Here is a 22427-nt window from a genome sequence, read left to right as displayed (position 1 = left end):
TTAATATCAAAAAGGGGATAGTCCTGTCTCAAAATGTCCATCTGTGACCAACATTGGTTTTGCAGTTGCAGCCCTGCAAGGTAGGGCAGGATGCTAGGTATTCTTTGACTACATATCTGAATAATAGAATCATAGAATCGTAGAGTTGGAAGAGAGCACAGGGGCCATCCAGTCCAATCCCCTGCTGTGCAGGAAATCCAAATCAAAGCATCACTGACAGATGGCCATCCAGCCTCTGCTTAAAGACCTCCAAAGAAGGAGATGCCACCACTCTCCAAGCCCTTACTGTCAGGAAGTTCCTCCTAATGTTGAGGTGGAATATATTTTCCTGTACCTTGCATCTGGGTCCTGTTCTCTGGAGCAGCAGAAAAGAAGCTTGCTCCCTCCTCAGTATGACATCCCTTCAAGTATTTAAACAAGGCTATCATATCACCTCTTAATCTTCTTTTTCTGTGTAGGTTAGCATGGCCTACACAGATGTGAAGCAAATCCTCAGACTAGGAAAAAGAATAAATCCTGTTCCCAATTCAATGTTGTTGTTTTTAATCAAAGAACTGATAATCAGTTCTATTTAAAATAAAAGGAACAAACCACTAGCTAAGTAAACTTTTCCTAGTCTATGAACAATTCTGCAAAGCTGCTTTCGTGGAATGGAAACCCTGGGCCTTGCCTCTTCACTGGTGATGGCCAGTGGCTACTCCAAGCTGAGTGAACCAGCATGGCATAGTATTTTGAATGTTACACTAGGGCTCCAAGATACCAGAGTTTGAAGCTCTGGTTGTCCACTGAAATCTGCTGGATGACCTTGGTGAAGTAACACATTCTCAGCCTCAGAAGGAAATAGCAAACTGCCTGTGAACAAATCATGCCAAGAAATTATGATAGGTTTGCCTTAGGTTCACTGTACATCAGAAACTGCATGAAGGCACACAGCAACAACTTCAAGCTGAACAAAGCATGTTAAAGGAACTAACCAAGGTGCTGAACCTGTTTGGGGAATAGAGTTCAGTACCTTGGATAACTTCTAAAAATTGTTAGACCTGGTGTAGCTCTTGTAAAGCCCAGTATGGATTCACTGCCCAAGGATGCCCCAGTGAAGCACAGTACTTGTCTTGGATAAACAACAGCTAACAATAGGTGTTTCCACATTAAGTGTTTATGCTGAAACGGTCACTCTTTGTTCACTCTCTTTCTACAAAACATTGCCATCAAATGCTTATCCTGTTCAATTATGCAGTTAGGCAATTCGTAAGAAATTACTAGTCATTAAGAGGAATGTGAATTATCTGTGATTAATTTGTGTGCTGTCCTACAACAGAAGTACCTCAGAAAGACATGCCTTGTTTCTTAGTTTTGTTTCATGCATATTAAGCCCATGTTCTCCTTCCAGTGACAAATCATAAATAAAAGACTGCTAAATAAAATACTGAAATACAAAAGTGAAGAAAATTGTGTGCTGTCAGAAACACTACTTGGGGAACACTACTTCTATGTGAATGCTAAATGTATCATCTAATTTAACCCTCAGTCTCTGGGCTTAATCAGATTTCCTATTACCTTCTGTAGTCTTTTCTGGCAGAGTACAATATACATATAGAACATAGCAATTCTGAAGGGCCGAAGAATTTATAATGTCTGGCTTTTCTCTTCGACATATACGGAAGAAATTATTGCCTCTCTCCAATTTCTGTTTATTATCAAAGAAAAAGTGGAATTCATACATATGTGCATTCTTCAAATGTGGTTAAGTGTAGTGTGTTCTGTAATTGGCTATTTAAATATAAAACACTTTATGGGGAAATATTATTTTGCATGGGCATCTTACTACTACTAATTTTACTACTTGGTGTTTATATAATGTATATTAAAATAGCTTATATGTATTATTTCTGTAAATACTACAACCATCTTGTTATATGAGTTAATATTGCACATGGGGTGGGAGGCTGAAAGTGAGAAAGTGTGGCCTCCCTAAAGTGAGTAAAGGTGTGTCCATTGCATTCTTTTGGAAAATCCCACTGGATGACCTTGTGAAACTTTGTGAGAATCCAGTGAATTCACAACGGAAGAAAAATCTGAACTGGTGACTTCATGTTTCACAGTTCATTGTTTCTCTCTTCTTCTCTTTCTCCATTATGCTATGCCATCTTGGAATGGAATGGACTGGATTTTATTACTGTCAATGACCAGTACATGAAAAAACAACAGCAAGGAAATACTTCAGATGAGGATTAACACATACTGGGGAAAATAGTATTATACATCAAATTTTATCAATAGTACAAAACCTAGGTGAGTTCTAAAAACAACATAATAAAAAGCCATTGGAATAATAAAATCATTGAAATTAAGATTGAGACGACATCCTGCGTCAGCAAGCTATTGCACCAATGCAGAAACTTGCCACCTTGGCTGTAATCCCTGGCTGCTGGTCAGCCAAGAGGTATTCTATATAAAATGTGTCAGGTTTGCCTGGTATTTTTCATAAATTTGGTGCTATAAAATAGTGCTGAAGGTCACGGTAAAAGGTATAATGCAGTAAGACATGCCCCACTGTTTCTACCTCCTCGGTTCCACAAGGACATAGGCGTTCACAAAGTGGTTCATTATTATATCTTCCCACTAGCTCATGCCATCTTTGTCACACTACAACTAAATCCAAGTCTGGGCATACCTGCATGAAAAGGCAGTCACAAGATGTACACTCACGGGCTCAGTCAGACTTTAGCATGAAACTTTCTTGGGCGGTTGTGTAGGCCCAGGTGCTCTGGCAGGACCCGCTACCAATGCTCATTCCAGTGCCTCTGCTCAGTGCTTGGTGGAAACTTTTCCACAGCTGGTGTCATTCCAAGGCATTGTGGGAAATCAAAATGGCAGACTCACAACTAGTCCTAATGGTGCAATGCTAGCTTAGTGTGGAGATTCGCTATCACACAGAAATGTCCACCAGCAGAGCCATCCTAGGACAGTTTGCTCCATGTTAAAACAACATCACAAACACACACACACACACACATATCATGGTGCCTAGGCCAGACAATTTATTTTGGCATCTGAGGCAGAAAATTTCACACATGCTGTGCCAATTAATCCTGTGCTGCCCCACGTTTTCAGCCATTTTAAAATGTCCTAGTTTCTCTTTCCTCCTTCCATTTTCCCCCTTTGTCCTCAGCTTATTTCAATTGCTGCAAACTCAGATCAAAATATGAAAGTAGTTTGTACTCAATTAACTTAGGATGGGAAGGGGAGAGGAAGCAATGGAATCTTGCCCTTCTCAATAGGCACATGGAAAGTCAAACTGCTTCAACCTCTTGTAACTTGTGTGATCTTTCTCATTCATACTCCAGTATTGCTTGGCCACACATGTCCCAAGTTTTCTCTGATAAAAATGGTGATGTTGTTGACTTAGAGTCATGCTAAGAAACATCTGACCACAGAGGCTCCATTTATCAAGGTGGAGGACTTGGGAGGAGGTGGCCCCACAATGATGAGAAGAAAATATTCACCACACCACAGATTGCTCAAGATTTTTAGGTGGCATTCTGCCGTAGCAACTGGGGAAACATATGGAAAATCTAAACAGATTTCCATAGAATGAATACACACACACACACCATGATCTCTTTCCTCTGTATGCTTACATTTTATCCTTTTTCCACAACAGAGTTCACAGGAGAACTAATGAACTGAGAAGGAACAGCACAGGAAGAGTCCAATAAGAAAATGACTCTAGCATAAAGTATTGAGCAATTACAGGTGGTGAGCTGATATTCATTGGAAGTAAAGGCTTAATAAGGGAGCCAGTGTGGAGCAGTGATCTGACTGTTGGACCAGGATGTTGGGAGGCCAGGCTTCGAATCCCCATTCAGTTATGGAAACCCACTGTGTGACCTTGGGTAAATCACAATCTGTCAGCCTCAGAGGAAAGCAGTGGTAAACACCTCTGAACAAATCTTGCCAGGGAATAACCCCCATGATATATTTGTCTAAGGGTCTCCATAAGTTGGAAACAACTTGAAGGCACACAATAACAAAGGCTTAATTCTATTAGGAATGTATTACAGAAGAGCAAAGCTGGAGCTTAAACTTCTATAATGAAACATAGGTTGTTTTAAAAGTAAGCCTCTGCCTCTCTCACCCTGTTGTCACCTTGATGTGTTGAACCAGTGTTCTCAAATAGTGGTCCATGTACTAGTGCCAATCTTCAAGGCATTGGCTGTTGGTCCACAGTATGTTGCCAGGAAAGAAACAGGTATAGCTAATGGGCACAAATATGGGCACACTGGGGGGGGGGGCTACACCACAGCAAATATCTTAAGACTTACTGTGTTAGACAAGAGCTGTCATTGTTCCAGCCATGCTGGATGGGAGTCCAGCACATCTGAAGTGTGCCAGGAATATTTTTCTGATTCATAATTTAGTGTTATAGCAATGAGTCTTTTTGAGCTCTGAACTTAAACATTTCCCCTTTCTTCTCACTGTCTGAGATGGTGGCAAGAAGAAGATTGGAACAAAACTTCAAAAAATTTACATTTTGGGTTACAACATCCAGAATTGCACAGCCAGCTTGCTGTGAGATTCAGGGAGTTGTAGTCCAAAAAGTAACTTTTCTAAATTCTGAGTAGGAAGCATCTGTTTCTTGATTTATGCTTACTACAGTTTGTTGTCATGCTGTAGCTGGGGTTAAAATAAACTATGGCTTAGTCAAACAAATCATGGCATCTTATCTTTTATTTGCTCCAGTAAACTCTGTTTTAAACTAACTGTACTTCCCAGGTAAAATGTAAGAAAGTGCAGTTAGTTCATACAAGAAAGGAGATGTTCCTAATATCCTCTGGTATGTGGTATGAGAGAGGAAAGGGGGGGGGGGGCGAATCTGCAACAAGCTTGTCCTCATGATGGTAAGTCAAAGGTAAGAAAAGTTATTCTTCTGGACTGTAGGACCCAGACTCCTGCAGTCCTAGCTGGGGGTTTCTGGGTGGATGTAATTCAAAACACTAACATTTCTAAGCTCTGTGCTATGGTTCAGTGTAGGTTTTCCTAACCCTACTACTTGGATTTTGTCTGCATGGGCCAGAAGGCCCATTCTCCCCTCATTCTGGTGTCATCCTGTTCGGAACACACACAGGCCAAATCCCAGTTCTGGTGTGAGCAGTTCAGATGATGCTTGGCATGTTCAGCACCAGAAACAGTGTATAACAACCTCAAAATGAAGTAAAATAACCTACCTCTTACTCCAGATATTCTGGGAAGATCTGGAGCCCTTTGTTTCCATGCCATGGTGGCTGTCTGCATGGGCATCCCACTGAGCCATACAGCACTTCCACTACTGTCACCAGTTGCTTGCTCCGAAGTCAGAATGAAGTGCCCAACTATGTGTTCCTTGTTGGGTGCCTCATTCTGACCTCAGAAGTGAGCAATCCTTGGTGGCGGAGGATGCACTGGGTGACTCAGTGAGATACCTGTGCAGACAGCTGCTCCAGGGGGTGTTTGGGGAAGCTCTGAGGCCAGGATACTCCAGGCTAGCCCGAGTATCCTAGTCAATGCAGACAAGGCCTTGGTAGTTGTTGGACTACAATTCCCATTAGTCCTGTTTGTTAACTACCCTGTCTGGCTATGCTAGCAGATATGGTTCAATGACATCCAGTGACCCATGCTTGGAATATTTAGCATAACATTCAAACTAGACCACAATCTTAGCATTTTTAATTCCTTTTTCCTCCTGCCGCTATTCTTGTCCCTCCTGTGCAAGGAAGCTCACTGAATGACACATAGGCTGGTAAAGAGTCCTGTAATCTTCAAAAGTGATCCTAAATCTGACACTTAGTGAGTCATACATTCTTAATGCCGTGAAAGAAAAACATGCATAAAATATTGATTTCATTTAAAAAATGTTAAGGACTACTTAATCCAACAGCATTTTATATGTGTGCATATTTATTTCCACATTTGCATATCTGTTTGCATATATCTTGCAACACTGAATGTTAATTGTACTTTTCAAAAATCATTTATAAATTGTAACGAAGCCTATTGCGTGAATTTGGGGCCAGGAGCAGAAGCGAGGGAGAACACACTGAAGTACCATTAATTAAGAAGCTACCATTTAAGCCACAATGAAGCAAACCTCATATCAGAAAATATATATTGAACTCTTAACAAATTAAAAAAAACACCAGCAAAAACTTATTAACCTGCTAACTCATTAAGTGGTATCTTGTGAGCAAAGCTCTAAGCATTCCTAAGTACCCTTCATGTCACTCAGCAAAGACTGTGAAGAGTCAATATTGACCACCAAATAAGTTCATTTTTTGCTGCCAAGGTACTAGCCCCATGCCTAACATTCTGTAGAGCATTGGTTCACCTTGGAGTTCTTTTGGAAATAAACAGGCAGAAAGGAACAGAGAGACTGGGAATTCTGAGTAATCAACAAGGACACCTTTATAGGGAACTTTTAAAGGCATCCATTGTCAAACCATGTGAGCTGAATTACACATTAATTGGATTTGAAAACTGACTCTGAGTCATTTAAATAAGAAGCATTAACTCAAGGTCATCTCTGAAGTTGTTTCCAAAAGAGACACATAAAATGCTAAGCAATTGTACCATTTTTTTATTTCTCTTCTCTCATTTTTTTTAACTCCAGGCAGTTTTCAAAAGCAATCTTCAACACTGAGGAGTTAATTGTATATTCCAGGTACAGGTATGATGAAAATTCTGTTATGACAATAAATATCCAAATAGATTTCTGATAGTTCAGAAACAATGGAACAACTTTGTTTTAGGAGCTTATTGCACAGCTTTAAAAAGCCAATTACCGCTCCTGAATTAAATTCTAATTCAGGCTGCATCTAGATCATATCGCGTGGATGTTTGCCAGCAACGCTGCCAGGCGAATGCAGCCCATGTAACTTCCGGATAGAATCCAAGTTCAGCCGGCCAATTTGCAAAGCCAGGACCTTCCCGGCTTTGCAAATTGGCCAGCTGAACTTGGATTCTATCCAGAAGTTACACGGGCTGCACCCACCTAGCAGTGTCAGCTGCAAAAATCCTTGTGATAGGATCCGGATGCAACCCAAATTAGAATTCAATTTGGAAGTGGTAAGGCACTTTTTAAAGCTGTACAATAAGCCCCTTAGACTGATTGGCAGCCCCAATGGTGGAAACGCTAACCTGGAGTGGAAACATGCCTCATGGTGATGCATATCTGATGATGCAAGTTTAGCTGGCCCATGGGGTTGCCCAGAAAACATTGCAAAGATAATTGGTTAAAATGTCAGGATTAAATCCAAACATGAAAATAACTTAAAACCAATAGCCATGTCCTGTATGTAGATGTAAATGTGCAATTATGTATGATACAGCTCCAAATCTCTTGAAAATCTTTTTGCACTGTAGGTAACATTCTGGGAAACATCTCTGTGTTTAAGGACAGATAGGTATGCCAGAGTCTGAATCCAGGCCATCAAAAGAGCACAGTTTTGCTAAGTTACCTATGTTTGGCATTCTGGTGCACAGTTATGTCCTAAAAGAAGGATGGACAAATCTACGTACTGAAGCATATGTGAGCTTTATTTATTTATTTATTTATTTATTTAATTAATGGTATCTATACCCCGCCCTTTAGCCCTAATGGCTATCAGAGCGGCTTACAATTATTATTTTTAATTAGACATATTTATATATAGTTAACATATATACATCTGGGTTCCTAATTAGCTCACACAAACTTTGTCAGATCAGTTTCAAACTGTAGATCCCTTTCCTTTAAACCAAAGATAGGGAATCTTTGGTCATCCAGATAGTTTAGTCTCCATATCCTACAATCCCTAACCATCTCCTTCAAATCCTCGGCTACAAGTTAAGGTAACATATGTTTCTAATGAACACACACAGTGCACGTGGATTCTTAAATGATTATCAAACATGTATTTTTGCCCGAGCCAGGCACGGGCTGGGCATGGGCTTGAACAGGTGAAAACGGATCTCATCACATGCCTTTTTGCCCAAGTCAGCCTCATTGTGTACCCAACCCAACTCCTTTTCAAACCTGTGAAATTTTTCCATCCTTTGAAAATTACACCAGGAGTTTGAATCGGGTACACAATGAGGCTGAGTTGGGCAAAAAGATGTGTGATAAGATCCGTTTTCACCCAGTCAAGCCTATGCCCAGCCCATGCCTGGATCGAGTGAAAATACATGTACAATAATCTCTTTAGTTAAGACACAGAAAACATTGTCAAACCCATTCTAAATATGAGCTCCTTTCCATTTAGACCAGTGAATGGAAAGCTTTGACCATTCACAAATTTTGAATTTTGTCTCGCATCATTCCAAGACAGTATGGCCAATGCTCATGGCCCATAAGAGTTGTAATCCAAAACATTTTAAGGACATCCGGTGAAGAAGAGGACTCTAGGTAACTGGTCCCATCACTGGACTCCTATTATTGTCAAGATGTTCTTTGTAATGTTCAACTGAAAAGTATGTCCTAAACATTAAGCCCATAACAGCTAGTTCTGCCTAGATTTGTTCTGTAGCATAGGACAATTCTTTACCATCATTTATTTGTGTGTATGTGAAAAGTGTTGATTACAAGGAGACCAAAGCTTGGAGAGTCTGGGAGTTGTATTCTAAAAAAGTAAATTTCCAAGCTGTGCAAGTAAGCCATGAAGGAACAGGGTCCTCATCACAAAGAACAAGTTGCCCAGCCTTGCCCTCAAGGCTCATAAGATGCTGCCTTATATTGCATCAGACCATTGGTCCACTCAGCATGGTATTGTCTACATTGGCTGGCAATGGGTGTCTAAGAGTTCAAGTAAGATTTTTTTTCCCCAGCCATACCCAATGATGCTCAGGATTGAATCTGGGGCCTTCGGTATACAGAGCTCTGAACTGTTTATTTTTGCATTATGAGTCTTCTTTTTAGACCTCCAAGGCACCTCCAAAACTGGCATGTTGTTCTTTTATCGCAGGCTGAACCACAGGAAAAGGGGTTTTGCTCTTAGTAGAATTCCAGAGACAAAGAAAAGATGTGGGTTAGAAAGGGTGAGAAAAGCACCATAAAGCTGCTGTTTTTCCATCCTTCATATTGCAGCTGTTCTAGTCATTGTGAATTTGCTTTCTAACCACCACTCCTATGGTGTCTCTACAGGTTTGCAGCAAACAGCATTTCTGCTGTCATTTTATAGTATAGCAGAGACATAATGTCATGGTTAAGGGCTCCCTATACACCTGTAATGAAATGATGTTGTTCTCATGCCGTAGCTTAGGAAACAGTATCCCAGTGCTAGTTTAGCACTTGTCATATCAGAATGACACCATGTTGACATTTCATTTCAGTACAGACAGGTCTAAGGTGAAAGTTTGCAAATTCAGGAATTTTGAATGGGCTCTGCACCCAAGACATTTAGGTCGTGTGTAAAATAAGCAGAGCTTGAAAAAGTTACTTTTGAAGGATTACAGATTTCATAATTCTCCATCCAATGGCCTTGATGAATATGGGATTCCGGGAGTTATCCCGAAAAAGCAACTTCTCAAGGTCAGCAAATACAGATGCTTTCTTCTAAACTAGAGAAGTCACAATTCTCTTTCATAGTCATATAGCACTAAAGGTTTGTGGGTTAGGTTTGTGAGGTACTGTAAGTGTGGTTTGTGGACCAGCTTTGCATCAGATTCTGATGCCATATTCTCCAAAAACTGAGTTTGGATACCCACTTCTAGGAGTACATCTACACTGTAGAAATAATGCAGTTTGACACCACTTTAACTGCTATGGTTCCATCCAATAGAATCCTGGGATTTGTAGTTTTGTGAGGCACCAGCACACTTTGGCAGAGAAGGCTAAAGACCTTGAAAAACTACAAATTCCAAGATTCCATCAGATGGAGCTACAACCCTTGAATCAGTGTCAAGCTGCATTATTTCTACAGTGTAGATACACACTTAGGTTCTCTCGGGACAAATAAATATTGCAAACACAATAATAATTAAATGCATTTTTCAACAACAATATAGCAAACTATATACTAAACGAAAAACGTATCTACTGTCGCAAAAGTACAGTCTTGGATACAAACCTTACAACCCTAAACAAAAGATACAAAATATGTGCAAATACATAATAAAAATACAATTTACCTCTTTTCTTTCTTTCTTTTATTTTATATTATTTGTTGGTCCACTCCTAAATACATAATTGAAAATCTGCTACCTAATTCAAGAGGGAAAGGGCCTAATCTATAACACTGGTAACTCTCCTTTCCTACTCCCCCTGTCTTTCTGAACTGAACTGGTAAGAACAATCTTTTCTTTAGGATTTCTTCATTCATGGGGGCCAAACCATAATTCATAGGATTTACATTTGCTCTAACACAGGGGTGATAATCATTCAGCTCTTTTATCATCATCAGGTTACTAGTCCCAACTGCTCTAGCTAACAGAGTTTATAGTGGGGAATGCAGGGAAGAGAGCTGCAACCTCTTGCCTCTGCTCTAATAGATAGAGATGGGTATAGAATGAAAAAGGTCATCACTGGCTGGTTACAGACCGGCACTTGGGACGTCCGCAGGACGTCCCATTTTAAAAAAGGGGCGTCTCTTCTAGACGCCCCTGGCTCTAATACGGACTCTGTCCGTATAATATGGCGCCGGCCGTTCCACACGGCCGGCGCCATCTTTACGTATCGGATGCTGTGCGTCCGAACGTGTCGCGGTGCTAATGACGTCGCGAGTGCGCCAGCGGCGCCTCGCGACGTCATTAGGGCACCGCAGAAAGAAGCTCCATTTTGGAGCTTCTTTTTTGCTCCGCAAGGGAGCCGCGCTGTGTGGCTGCGACGGCTCCCTTACGGAGCAAACGGCGGCGGCGACGGCAGACCGCCTCAAAGCGGCGGTCTATAACCCGCCACTATAGCTTTTTGTGGGGCTGTTAATGGAGGGGGGGAAGACTGTCAAATCTGGCCCAAAATATTTTCCTTCTTGAGATGAAGAACACAAAATAATAATTGCTCTCTTTTTAAAATTGGCCCATCTGATGATTGATTGATGAAAGTGATAGATATATTAGAAATGGGTAGACTAAAAACACTTATAAAGGAGAAGTCAACCAAAGATTGAGAGGAGGAGTGGAAACCAGTGTTGAAATTCTGTGAAAGGAGATGGACTAAGCGGGTTGAGAATTGAGATAATGGTGTAATAACTTTCATAAATGATTAAATCATAAGAGAAAATCAAACTATCAAATGTTTTGTTTGTTTGTTTGTTTTCTTTTTTAAAAGGTAATGTATATGATAAGATTGTGAATACTAGAGTTAATAGACAAGATGGGTAAGGAGCTAGTTTTAATAATGAGATGGCAAAGAAATGAATAATCTGTATATATCTTTGGGTATTCACAGCCCTTATGTATATATATAAAAAATTACTGTGTATTGGAGAGGTGGGAAGACTGTAGTGTTTAAGCAATAGAAGGAAGAATAACTTGAATCTATCTGATAACAAAGTATTCCTACAAAGGGATTACAATCCTGATGGAGGAGGTAGGGGGGATGAAAAGATTGTATTGTACAGTGTGTTATATTGTACTGTACTATATGGTATTGTATTAGATACTGTAGTTAAAAAATAAAATTTAAATTGGCCCATCTAGCAAGTGAACCTTTCAGTATTGGCAACAGGATATCATCCCCTACTGCAGGGGTAGGCAAAGTGGATAGGCCTATAGGCTGCATGTGCCCCGCCAGGCCATTTTGTAGCCCCCAGGATGTAGAAGGCATTTCCACCATGTTTGGAGTCCCCCTGACTAAGTGTGGTGGGGTTTGTAGCCCTCCAAAGTCTTCTAGGGGATAATATGCCCTCCTAGCCTTCCACAGTTGCCCACTCGTGCCCTACTGCATATGAAACAATGAATACACAGCTCTAATACGCTTCCAAGAGGGCCAGCATGTTATGTTGGAGTGTTGAACTAGGAGTTCAAATCCTTACTCAGCCATGGAAATCCATTGAGTGACTTTGCGTAAGTCTCACACTCTGAGCCTCAGAAGAAAGCAATGACAAACCTCCTCTAAATAAATCTTTCAAGGAAATCTTATGATAGGGCTGCAACAAGTCAGGTCACTGTGAAGAGATGTAACAACAACAATAGCAAGTGCGTCTCTATACCGGTTATCAGTGCACTCCCTAAGCGGTTTACAATGTGTCAGTTAATTGCCCCCAACAAGCTGGGTACTCATTTTAGCGACCTCAGAAAGATGCCAAGCTGAGTTGACCCGGAGCCCCTGGCTGGTATTAAACTCACAACCTTGTGGTTTGTGAGTGTCTGAAGTACAGGCATTTAACCACTGCACCACCAGGGCACAATACCATCTTGCCTGTGCTCCCTGCCTCTCAGCACCTGCTGCCTGAAGCGGTTGCCTCACTCTACCTAATGATCTGGCTGCACCAGAAAACTGCCAGAACCTCAACCATGGGTCCCCAGTGACCAATCTCTAGCACCTCATACCCAGCACCACCAGGTGGCACTACATTTTCTCTACATCCAGCACTACTTTTTGTTCACATGATGTGGTGTATTCCACAAGGAGAACTCTTAAGCTAGGGTACCAACCTATAATGGCATTTAACCCTCTTTGGACTAGATTAGATCCTATGAGCCTTTTAAATACCCAGCTTTATCTGGAGAAGATGCTGCCAAGCTAAGCACCTGTGGAGGTTGGTGGCTTCCATGACTGTGAGATGGTGAATCCACACCAGGTTTTAGGCCGACATTTAAAAACACTACCAGAGGTACAAAAACTAATGCGAATAAACTCCCTTCAATCTGAAAACTTTTTTAAAAAACAATCCCAAAATAGAATATTCACTTGGGCATTTTTAAAATCCAGTTGGATTGTTCTTCGGAGAAAACAAAGAAGATGAAAGAATCTTATCAATCATAATCATCAATCCTCACAGCAGCAGTTCCTCTTTCATTCCTTTTCTGTTTTCTCATTCCTGTCCCAATATGTTTTCTTGGTTCTTTCTGTAGGTTTGCACTATGATCCATATTATGAAGAACAGCACAAGAATTGCCTCTCAGCCAATTTCCCAAAAGAACAAAAAGCTAAAATGTAATCACATACATAACCCCTGTGACTTATGAGGAAGGGATGATGAGATCTAGAGCAGAGGTGGGGAAAATTCAGCCCATGGACCACATGTGACCCCCACAGTACCTTCTTTGTGGGCCTTTCAGAATACCCCTGAAGCCCCTAGCTTATGACCAACAAAATTACTGCATATACCCATGTATAAGCATGGCTGGGACATCTAGGAGTTGATGTCCCAAACATTTGGAGGCCAAAGGTTTCACAACTGATTATACACATGCTAAGTATTATATATATGTAAGTATTAGAATGTTCCTGTTATTATTATTATATCATTGTGGACAGCATTCCAGATATGGCTGTTCCTTATATGTGTTACAACCGCCAGAGTCTAGTCTAAAAGTATCTTCTGAAATTAAGTAGGTTTGGGTTTAGTCAGTGCATGGATGCGAGACACTTGGAAAAGCTTGAGTTCTATAATAGAAGAAAGGTAGGGTAGAATTATATCTTCTTTTTAAAAATGAATGGGAGTGATTACTGCAAGATAACACACTGTTGCAAGATAGCCCTGCCAGCTTTGATGCATATATGGAACATTACTGTACTTATCTCAGTTACTCTAAGGCAGATTGCTACTATCCCATTTGACAGAGAGGAAATTGAAGTACATAGTCACTTTTCAACCATAATACTCAATCACTATCTTGTCCCACACTTGCTAAAATTATACACAGCACAAAATATAACCTAGGATAGTACCTTTGGGCAATAGGAATATGCTATGTTATTTCACAAACATTTATCTGAAAGGGCACTTAATTTTATTTGGGGGAGAGCAATGCCAATATTCTGAAATGCCTCAAAAAGTGAAGGAGACCACTTTGCACCTTCATTATATCTCTCAAACCACAATATTAAAGAGACATTTGCTTGGTAGTTTTAATCATCTATCAAGCATGAAAGTGGATATTATCCACTTCAGAATGATTTGTGATGGTTCTGAATCAAACAATATATCGAGAACATGCAAATTAGATGAGCCATAGATTAAGTTTTTGGATATGTAATGGAGAAAAATCATAGCAAAACTGTAAAGTAATAGCAGAAGATATATGAGCAAAATAATGAACCAATAAAGTATAAGTATGTTCTGTATAATTTCATTTAACTAACATTTCAGCAACATCAAGTATGAGAATAGTGCGATATTGAACAGCCTTATGATAAACCCTCAGGGAATCACAGAATCAGAGAGCTGGAGGGGTATTAGGAGGCATGTACCCCAATCTTCAGCTTCATACAGCTTCATAATCCATGATTAAATTGTGACCAAAGAATGGACATTCAGCATTTGCTTGAAGACCATCAATGAAGGAAAGCCCCACTTTGTTACTGTTGTGTGCCTTCAAGCTGTTTTCAACTTTTCCTAAGGCAAAACTGTTTTCTTAGCAAGATCTGTTCAGAGGAGGTTTGCCATTGATTTCCCCTGAGGCTGAGAGCATGTGACCTACAGCCCAACTGCCCTCTAGGTAATTGGCTGTGGTGCCAAACTGCTATTACCATCCAACTGTTCAATTTAATCGAATGTATTTTCCAAATGTTCAGTCTAATCCTAAATCTGTTTGTTCAGAAGCAAATCAGACTTAGCAAGAAAGTCTGATCAATTTTAGGCAGTCCTGCTGGTTCTTTGACCACAATAATCCTGTATCATTGGCTGTACTAGCCTGGCAATGAGAGTTGTGGTTCCAATGGGCATTTCGGGCCTAAGACATTTAGAAGGCCACAATTGCCCACCCCTATTTTAAAGGGGTGCAGTTTTAAAGTGCCTTAATTTGATTGCTATGTTTTTGCTGCATTATAGAGATGGAAATAATATTCAAAATATTTTTTAAATGTCAAAAACATTTTTCTTGAGTCTCAAGAAACCATACCAGGAAGAATCCTGGAGCAATAAGTATCTTTACAGCTCCAGACCAATTCTATACTAATTTCATGTATGGTTGTTTTGCACAGAAAACAGCATGTAGGGACCTTTTTTTGCACAGAATCTCATGGTGTGGTCTTGGGCCAGAAACAGCCTTTTTGTGCAGAAAAGAACATTTCTGTATAGAAACGTTTTTGTACAGAATATATTGCTTTTTCCACAGAGAAACCACATGTAAATAGTGCACAGAAAAAGTCCTGAATTGTGCATAATCTTCAAAACCTGCACAGGTTTCAAAGACTTTCTTGCAGCGGGAAGAAGATTGCTTAACTTATTTGTTGCTTTCTTCAACCAGAAGATTAGCAAAGAAATGCATTTTTACTGCACTGTAATTCTATTTTAGGTAAATCTGGTTTTTCAGTTTGTCCTTCTTTTTATCTTTACAGCATCTAGAGAACGACTATTATTTTATAGCAGCATCCCCTAGCCACTCATAGTCCAAATGTGTTGAATAACAATCCTCTCCAAATACAAACAGGCTGCCAACATGGGCCATGCTCATAATTGTGGGGGACAATGGGAATTGTAGCTGAATACATATGTAGAACACCAGGTAAAGGATGACTATTTTAGAGGGTGGCTACCTCTACATGAGTATACATTTATATATATTCGTATTTTAACATTTTATAAGTAAGTAAAAATTTTCAAATTAGAATGTTTTTATTTCAATAAATTCATTACCCGAATCATAAAATCATAGAATCATAGAGCTGGAAGAGACCGCAAGGGCCATCCAGTCCAACCCCCTGCCATGCAGGAAATCCAGATCAAAGCATCCCCGACAGATGGCCATCCAGCCTCCGTTTGAAGACCTCCAAGAAGGGAGACTCCACTACAGTCCTAGGAAGTGTGTTCCACTGTTGAACAGCCCTTACTGTCAGGAAGTTCCTCCTAATGTTGAGGTGGAATCCCTTTTCCTGCAGCTTGCATCCATTGCTCCGAGTCCTAGTCTCTGGAGCAGCAGAAAACAAGCTTGCTCCCTCCTCAATATGACATCCATTCAAATATTTAAACAGGGCTATCATATCACCTCTTAACCTTCTTTTCTCCAGGCTAAACATACCCAGCTCCCTAAGGCGTTCCTCATAGGGCTTGGTTTCCAGACCCTTCACCATTTTAGTCGCCCTCCTTTGGACACGCTCCAGTTTCTCAATGTCCTTTTTGAATTGTGGCGCCCAGAACTGGACACAATATTCCAGGTGGGACCTGACCAGAGCAGAATAGAGTGGCACTATTACTTCCCTTGATATAGACACTATACTTCTATTAATGCAGCCTAAAATCGCATTGGCCTTGTTAGCTGCCGCATCGCACTGTTGACTCATGTTCAACTTGTGGTCTACTTGGACTCCTAGATCCCTTTCACACGTTGTCTCCTTAAGCCAGGTGTCCCCCATCCTATATCTGTGCATTTCATTTTTTCGCCCTAAGTGCAGTACCTTACATTTCTCCATGTTAAAGTTCATTTTGTTAGCTGTGGCCCAGCTTTCTAGTCTATTCAGGTCATTTTGAATTTTGATCCTGTCCTCTGGAGTATTAGCTATTCCTCCTAATTTGGTGTCATCTGCAAATTTGATAACTATTCCCCCAATTTTGTCCTCCAAGTCATTGATAAAGATGTTGAACAGCACTGGCCCCAGGACAGAGCCCTGTGGGACCCCACTGGTCATTTCTCTCCAGGATGAAAAGATGCCATTGTTGAGCACCCTTTGGGTTTGTCCGGTCAACCAATTACAAATCCACGTAACAGTTGCCTTGTCTAGCCCACATTTTACAAACTTGTTTGCAAGAATGTCATGGGGAACTTTGTCAAAGGCCTTACTGAAATCAAGATATATTATATGCATAGCATTCCCTTCATCTAATAATAATAATAAATAAAATTTTTATTTATATACCGCTTTTCTAAAAATCAAAGCGGTTAACAGCATGTGCAAATACAATCTAAAATCATCAAAATACAAAACATCATACAGAACATCAAAAACACCAACTACAACAATAAAACCACATCTCATGCCAGCTCAACATCTAACAAGGTGGTAACTTTATCAAAAAATGAGATAAGATTTGTCTGGCATGATTTCTTTCTCTGAAAACCGTGTTGACTTTTTGTAATTATGGCATTGCTTTCTAGATGTTCACAGACTCTCTTTTTAATGATCTGTTCCAGAATCTTTCCTGGTATAGATGTCAGACTAACTGGACGATAATTTTTGGGATCCTCTTTCTTCCCCTTTTTGAAGATGGGGACAACGTTTGCCCTCCTCCATTCTGCTGGGACTTCTCCTGTTCTCCAGGAGTTTTCAAAGATTAGTGCCAATGGCTCCAATATTACATTTGCCAGTTCTTTTAGTACCCTTGGATGTAGTTCATCTGGTCCTGGAGACTTAAATTCATTTAGATTAACAAGGAATTCCTTGTTAACTATCTCTTTACTTATTTTGTGCTGAAATTCCCCTATTCTGTCCTCTGCTCCATTATCCTCAGGTTGAGCACCCTTTGCCTTTTCTGAGAAGACTGAGGCAAAGAAAGTGTTGAGTAATTCTGCCTTTTCTCTGTCTTCTGTTAGCATTTTGCCATCTTCTCCATGCAGTGGCCCTACCATTTCCTTCTTCTTCCTTTTGCTGTGGACCCAACTCAATACAATGGTTATAATTAAAGTTTACTAAAACAAGGAGTAATATTAGGAACAGCAGCTCTCAGTTCTTTGGTGATATCAAGTCTTGTACCATGTTTACCCTTAATAGCCGTCAGAGCTGAGAAACCAGATTTTAAAATGTAGGTATTTGCAAACAGTATGAGCACTCACTATCTAAACTGCATGGCAAAGATAATGCAGTTTGACACTGCTGTACTAGGCATGGCTCAATGCTATGGAATCCTGGGATTTGTAATTTATTGTGGCACCAGAGCTCCCTGGCATATAAGGTGAAATATCTCACAAAACTCCAAATCCCAGAATGCCATAGCATTGAGCCATGGCAGTTAACATGGTGTCAAACTGCTTTATATTTGCAATGTGGCAGCAGTCCCAGTAGCTGTTAAATGACATGTTTATTATTAAGCATAGTTTAGGCCCTGATATAATCAAGATGTAAAATTATCTTGGTTTCTCCCAAAGGATCTAACCTTGGCCAATATCATATATAAAAATTCTTTTCAAAAATGCCTAGGCCAGGAGTTTAAAAGACTGTGTGGAAATTGTGTAGTAAAATGTGACACCCTGTGTCCAGACTAAAGTGGTACAAACCATTCTTGCTTCAGGGTTCTACCATTACATCCTTTGCATTTGGCCACTAAGCTAAACAGAAAAGAAGAATGATACTGGTTCAAGTTACCAAACTCTCAGCTTAAGAAAGAGTGGAAATGCTCCAAACCCTTTAAACTTGGCAGATTTGAAAATACACTGGAAATTATTGCCCTATTTTGAACATCTGCTGGGAAATACTAATATAAGTACAGTGCTGATGACATCAATCAGGTGTCTTCAGAGATGCTTCATTTGATTGTTTGGGGAAATGAAAAAGCAAACAAAGTAACCAGACCAAGCAATTTTCAGATACTTACAGTACATTAATCAATGTAGAATGAACAGCTTTTGAGTCTGGGTGTAATGGTTTAGAAGACACTCTAAAAACAAATAGACAATAGCGGTTTTCAGTAATGATGAATCAAGGATCATAACTGCTTTATTAAGAACAAAATAGAAAATTTTAAATAAGCTATACTTTATAATAGGGAGCGGATGTATCTACAAATTTGAATTGGTTGTTCAAGAGGGAAAAAACTCACTTAAAGAACATTTTTTACTTCTATCTGACCTTGAATGTGACAAAACTTCATGTAAGGGGTCAGGTTTATGGAAGAGCTTCCATTTAAAGTTATCTAAGTATTGTTTAAACTGGTTTTCAGAATGAAATACTAGCTGAAGTTTGTATTTACTCCATACACAATCACTTTAACCTTGCCATTTGCACAGAGGATGTCTTCTTCACAAGAAGCTATAGGCTATAAATCTTTATAAGATAAGCTGTTTGTTCCTTGTTTGTCAAAATGCTGCAGGAAAACTGCATCAAAGGAAACAATTGCCAACCCAAGGCAAATACTAAGTGCTGATCCTGCAGAGCTTACTTGGATTCAGTCAGTTTTGCCTGGAAATAAATAAAGAGAGAGAAGGAAAGCAAGTTCATTTGGGACTGCTGTAAGGAAGCTTTAAATTCATTTGGTTACTGAAGCACTGTATCCTTTAAGAAAGGAAATGATTATGCACAATTATTTTTCATTATTCACAAAGTGTTTATCAGAGCCATTGCTTCACAAAAGATCTATCATGACATGAAAATTCAGTCACTGTTGTTTGAACTGTTGGAAACTTCACAGATATAAGACACCTTTAGGTGAACCACTCCCTAACACACTCCGGAGTCTGGCAAGCCACACCTGCTGGTTTTTAGTGCCTTCAGAGCTCCTCAGCAGTGCCATCACTGCTGCCATTTTGGTGACTGGAAGCAACATCGTATCAATTTCACTCACTTTGTGGGGTATATAATAATAATAAATAAAAATAAAATTTTTATTGTATCCCACCTCTCTATCGAAGATAATTGAGGTGGCTTACATATTAAAACTCCATACAAAATCTCAATATCCCTTCCCCACCCACCCCCCAAAACAGAATTAAACAATGAAATATGAAAATAATCTAAAAATAGAATAATCCAATTAAAATAGATAACAAGGGATTAGGCACAGGGAAGTCGATGGAGTAAACATATTGGGTGTAAGGCCGGGATTGCTATTCAAGGAAGGCCTGTCGGAAGAGATACATCTCGACAGCCTTTTTAAATCTGTCTAAGCTAGTAATAAGACAGGTCTCCTTTGGCAGGCCATTCCATAGTCTGGGAGCAGCAGGCGAAAAGGCCCTCTGGGAGGTTGCAGTGAATCTGGTCTTTATAGGTTGCAATAATTTTCCCCCAGAGGACATAAGTGTGCATGGTGGATTGTATGGAAGGAGGTGATCCCGTAAATAGGTTGGACCCAAGCCATGTAGGACTTTAAAGGTCATCACCAACACCTTGTACTGCGCCCAGAAACCAATAGCAGCCAGTGGAGTGATTTTAAGACTGGTGTAATGTGGACACTTCTAGATTTTCCCATGACCAACCTGGCTGCCATATTCTGCACTAACTGAAGTTTCCGGACTAAGCACGAGGGTAGCCCCATGTAGAGTGCATTGCAGAAGTCGAGTCGTGAGGTTACCAGAACGTGTACCATAGTTGCCAGGTCCCTCGGATCCAGGAAAGGATGCAGCTGGCGTATCAGCCAAAGCTGATAACAAGGACTCCTGACTGTTGCATTTACCTGATTTGTCACCTAGAGCGACGAGTCAAGGAGCACCCCAGACTGCGAACACAGTCCTTAGAGGAGAGTGTGACCCCATCTAGGACTGGAGGTTGTATCACAAAACCTGGATTAGGGCCCCCCTACTGTGAGTACCTCCGTTTTGTCTGGATTCAGCTTTAGTCTGTTTTTCCTCATCCCATCCATTACCACTTCAAAACATTCATTGAGAAGAGAGATGCCATCTGAAGTCGAAGCTGAAGACCGAGTCATGGAGAAATATATCTGGGTGTCATCAGCGTACCGATAACACCCCTCACCATATCAGTGGAGGCTATACGCTCCCCTTCCCAAAACAGCATAATTTAGCAATCTAGACTATTTTAAAGTGAGTAACTGAAAAAAATGAGAGCAATTTCAGCCCCTCGCCAAAAAAAATGGGATGCAGGGGGTTTGGGGGAATCTTTAACCAGGCAGTCCGTAAGTTACACACACCATTCCTGCTCTAATGGCTTGCACCTGAATGTGTGATCCATTAGTAGAAAAATATGCATAAAATTTGCAGATGATAAACATACATCACTGTGGGCGGGGCTGGGTTGGCCGGTTGCATATCGAAGACCACTCCTGGTCTCCTCCCTCCTGCTCAGCCTAAGGCAGAAACAAACTTGTACGCCGGCTGCAGACAAAACCAACTTTTAATAACTGTTTCCAAACAGATGTCTCCAACTATACAACCGGGCCGTTCTTGGCCTTCCCTACACCATATAAGTTCCTAAACCAGATGAACTCCTCCGTTTCAATCCTCAGGCGTCCTCCTCGGCGTCTCCCCTTCTCCAAGTGGCTCTTCCCCCGGAATGTTTCTCCAATGGCTCGAGGTCAGCCTTCTCCCTCTCCTGGGGTTCTGGACCCGTCTGCCACTGCTCCCCTTTAGGGTCCCACCACGTCCCTTCTATCGGGTCTTCTCCCCTGGTTGCCCAACTTTCCACGTCCGGGAAGGGGAACTCGCCCTCTATCCTTGGGTCCCGCAGGGTCACTTCCTCATGGGGTCCCTTCCTTCGTCCCCCAGACCTTGCCTGAAGTATGGCCAGGCTTCCATCTCTCCCAAGCCTTCTCTTTACCTCCGCTTTCCCTTCTCCGGCCGCTGCTCCCCGTCCTCCTCTTCCGCCACGTGTTCCTCCTCCCGGCCGCCTCTCTCCTCCTCTTATTTCCCCGGGCCTGGCTCCACCTGCCCCTTGCTCCGCCTCCTCCCCTTCCCGCTCCACCTGACCCTCATCAGCCCCTTCAGCCCTCCCTCCTAAGGGTACTGCCTCACTACAATCACATGTAGCAATAAATGTGGGTCACAGCAAAATAATTTCAGGTCCTTGCTTTTAATCACTAACCTGAGCAACACAGTGGGCTCAGTCTCAGAGCAAAGCATAGGCTAGCCCTTGGACCTAGTTGTTGTTGCTGTTGTTGCTGCTGCTGCTGTTGTTATTTCCTGCCCTTTTCCCAAAACTGGGACTCAGAGCGGCTTGCGAGATTCAGAACAGTACAATTAAAAACAGAAAAGTGTTACATTAAACCAGAATTAAATTATTACAGTATTAAAACAGATTGCATATAAAAGAATAAAAGATATTTTAAAAGATACAAGTGTTTAAGATACATTTAAAAGAAGACAACATAAGGAAAATCTTATGGAACAGGCTTTACATTGAGCCTTTGGGGTGGAGGAGGGAAAGGAGCAGAGGGTTTCTCCTACAATTTTTCTCACTTTCCCAAATTAACTAGGAAGATTTTGGCTTAAATCTTACTTACTGTCTTATTCCCCTTTAGCACTGAAAACCACCCAAGTATTCTGGCCCATATAAAATAGTACAATACCACATCAAGTGTTGACTTGCATATGTGAATGAGCCCTCACAGGTCCAATACTAGGCAGAACACTGAAGTTTTTTTTTTTTTGAGGCCCTAGGTCTTTGACTAGTCAATCACAATTTAATCTAAGGTTCACATCTCTCCAAGTTT

Source organism: Sceloporus occidentalis, unplaced genomic scaffold, assembly GCF_023333645.1.
Source record: "Sceloporus occidentalis isolate IW3139 unplaced genomic scaffold, rSceOcc1.0.p SCAF_104, whole genome shotgun sequence".
In the NCBI taxonomy this organism is placed as follows: domain Eukaryota; kingdom Metazoa; phylum Chordata; class Lepidosauria; order Squamata; family Phrynosomatidae; genus Sceloporus; species Sceloporus occidentalis.
This window is presented reverse-complemented; position numbering follows the sequence as displayed.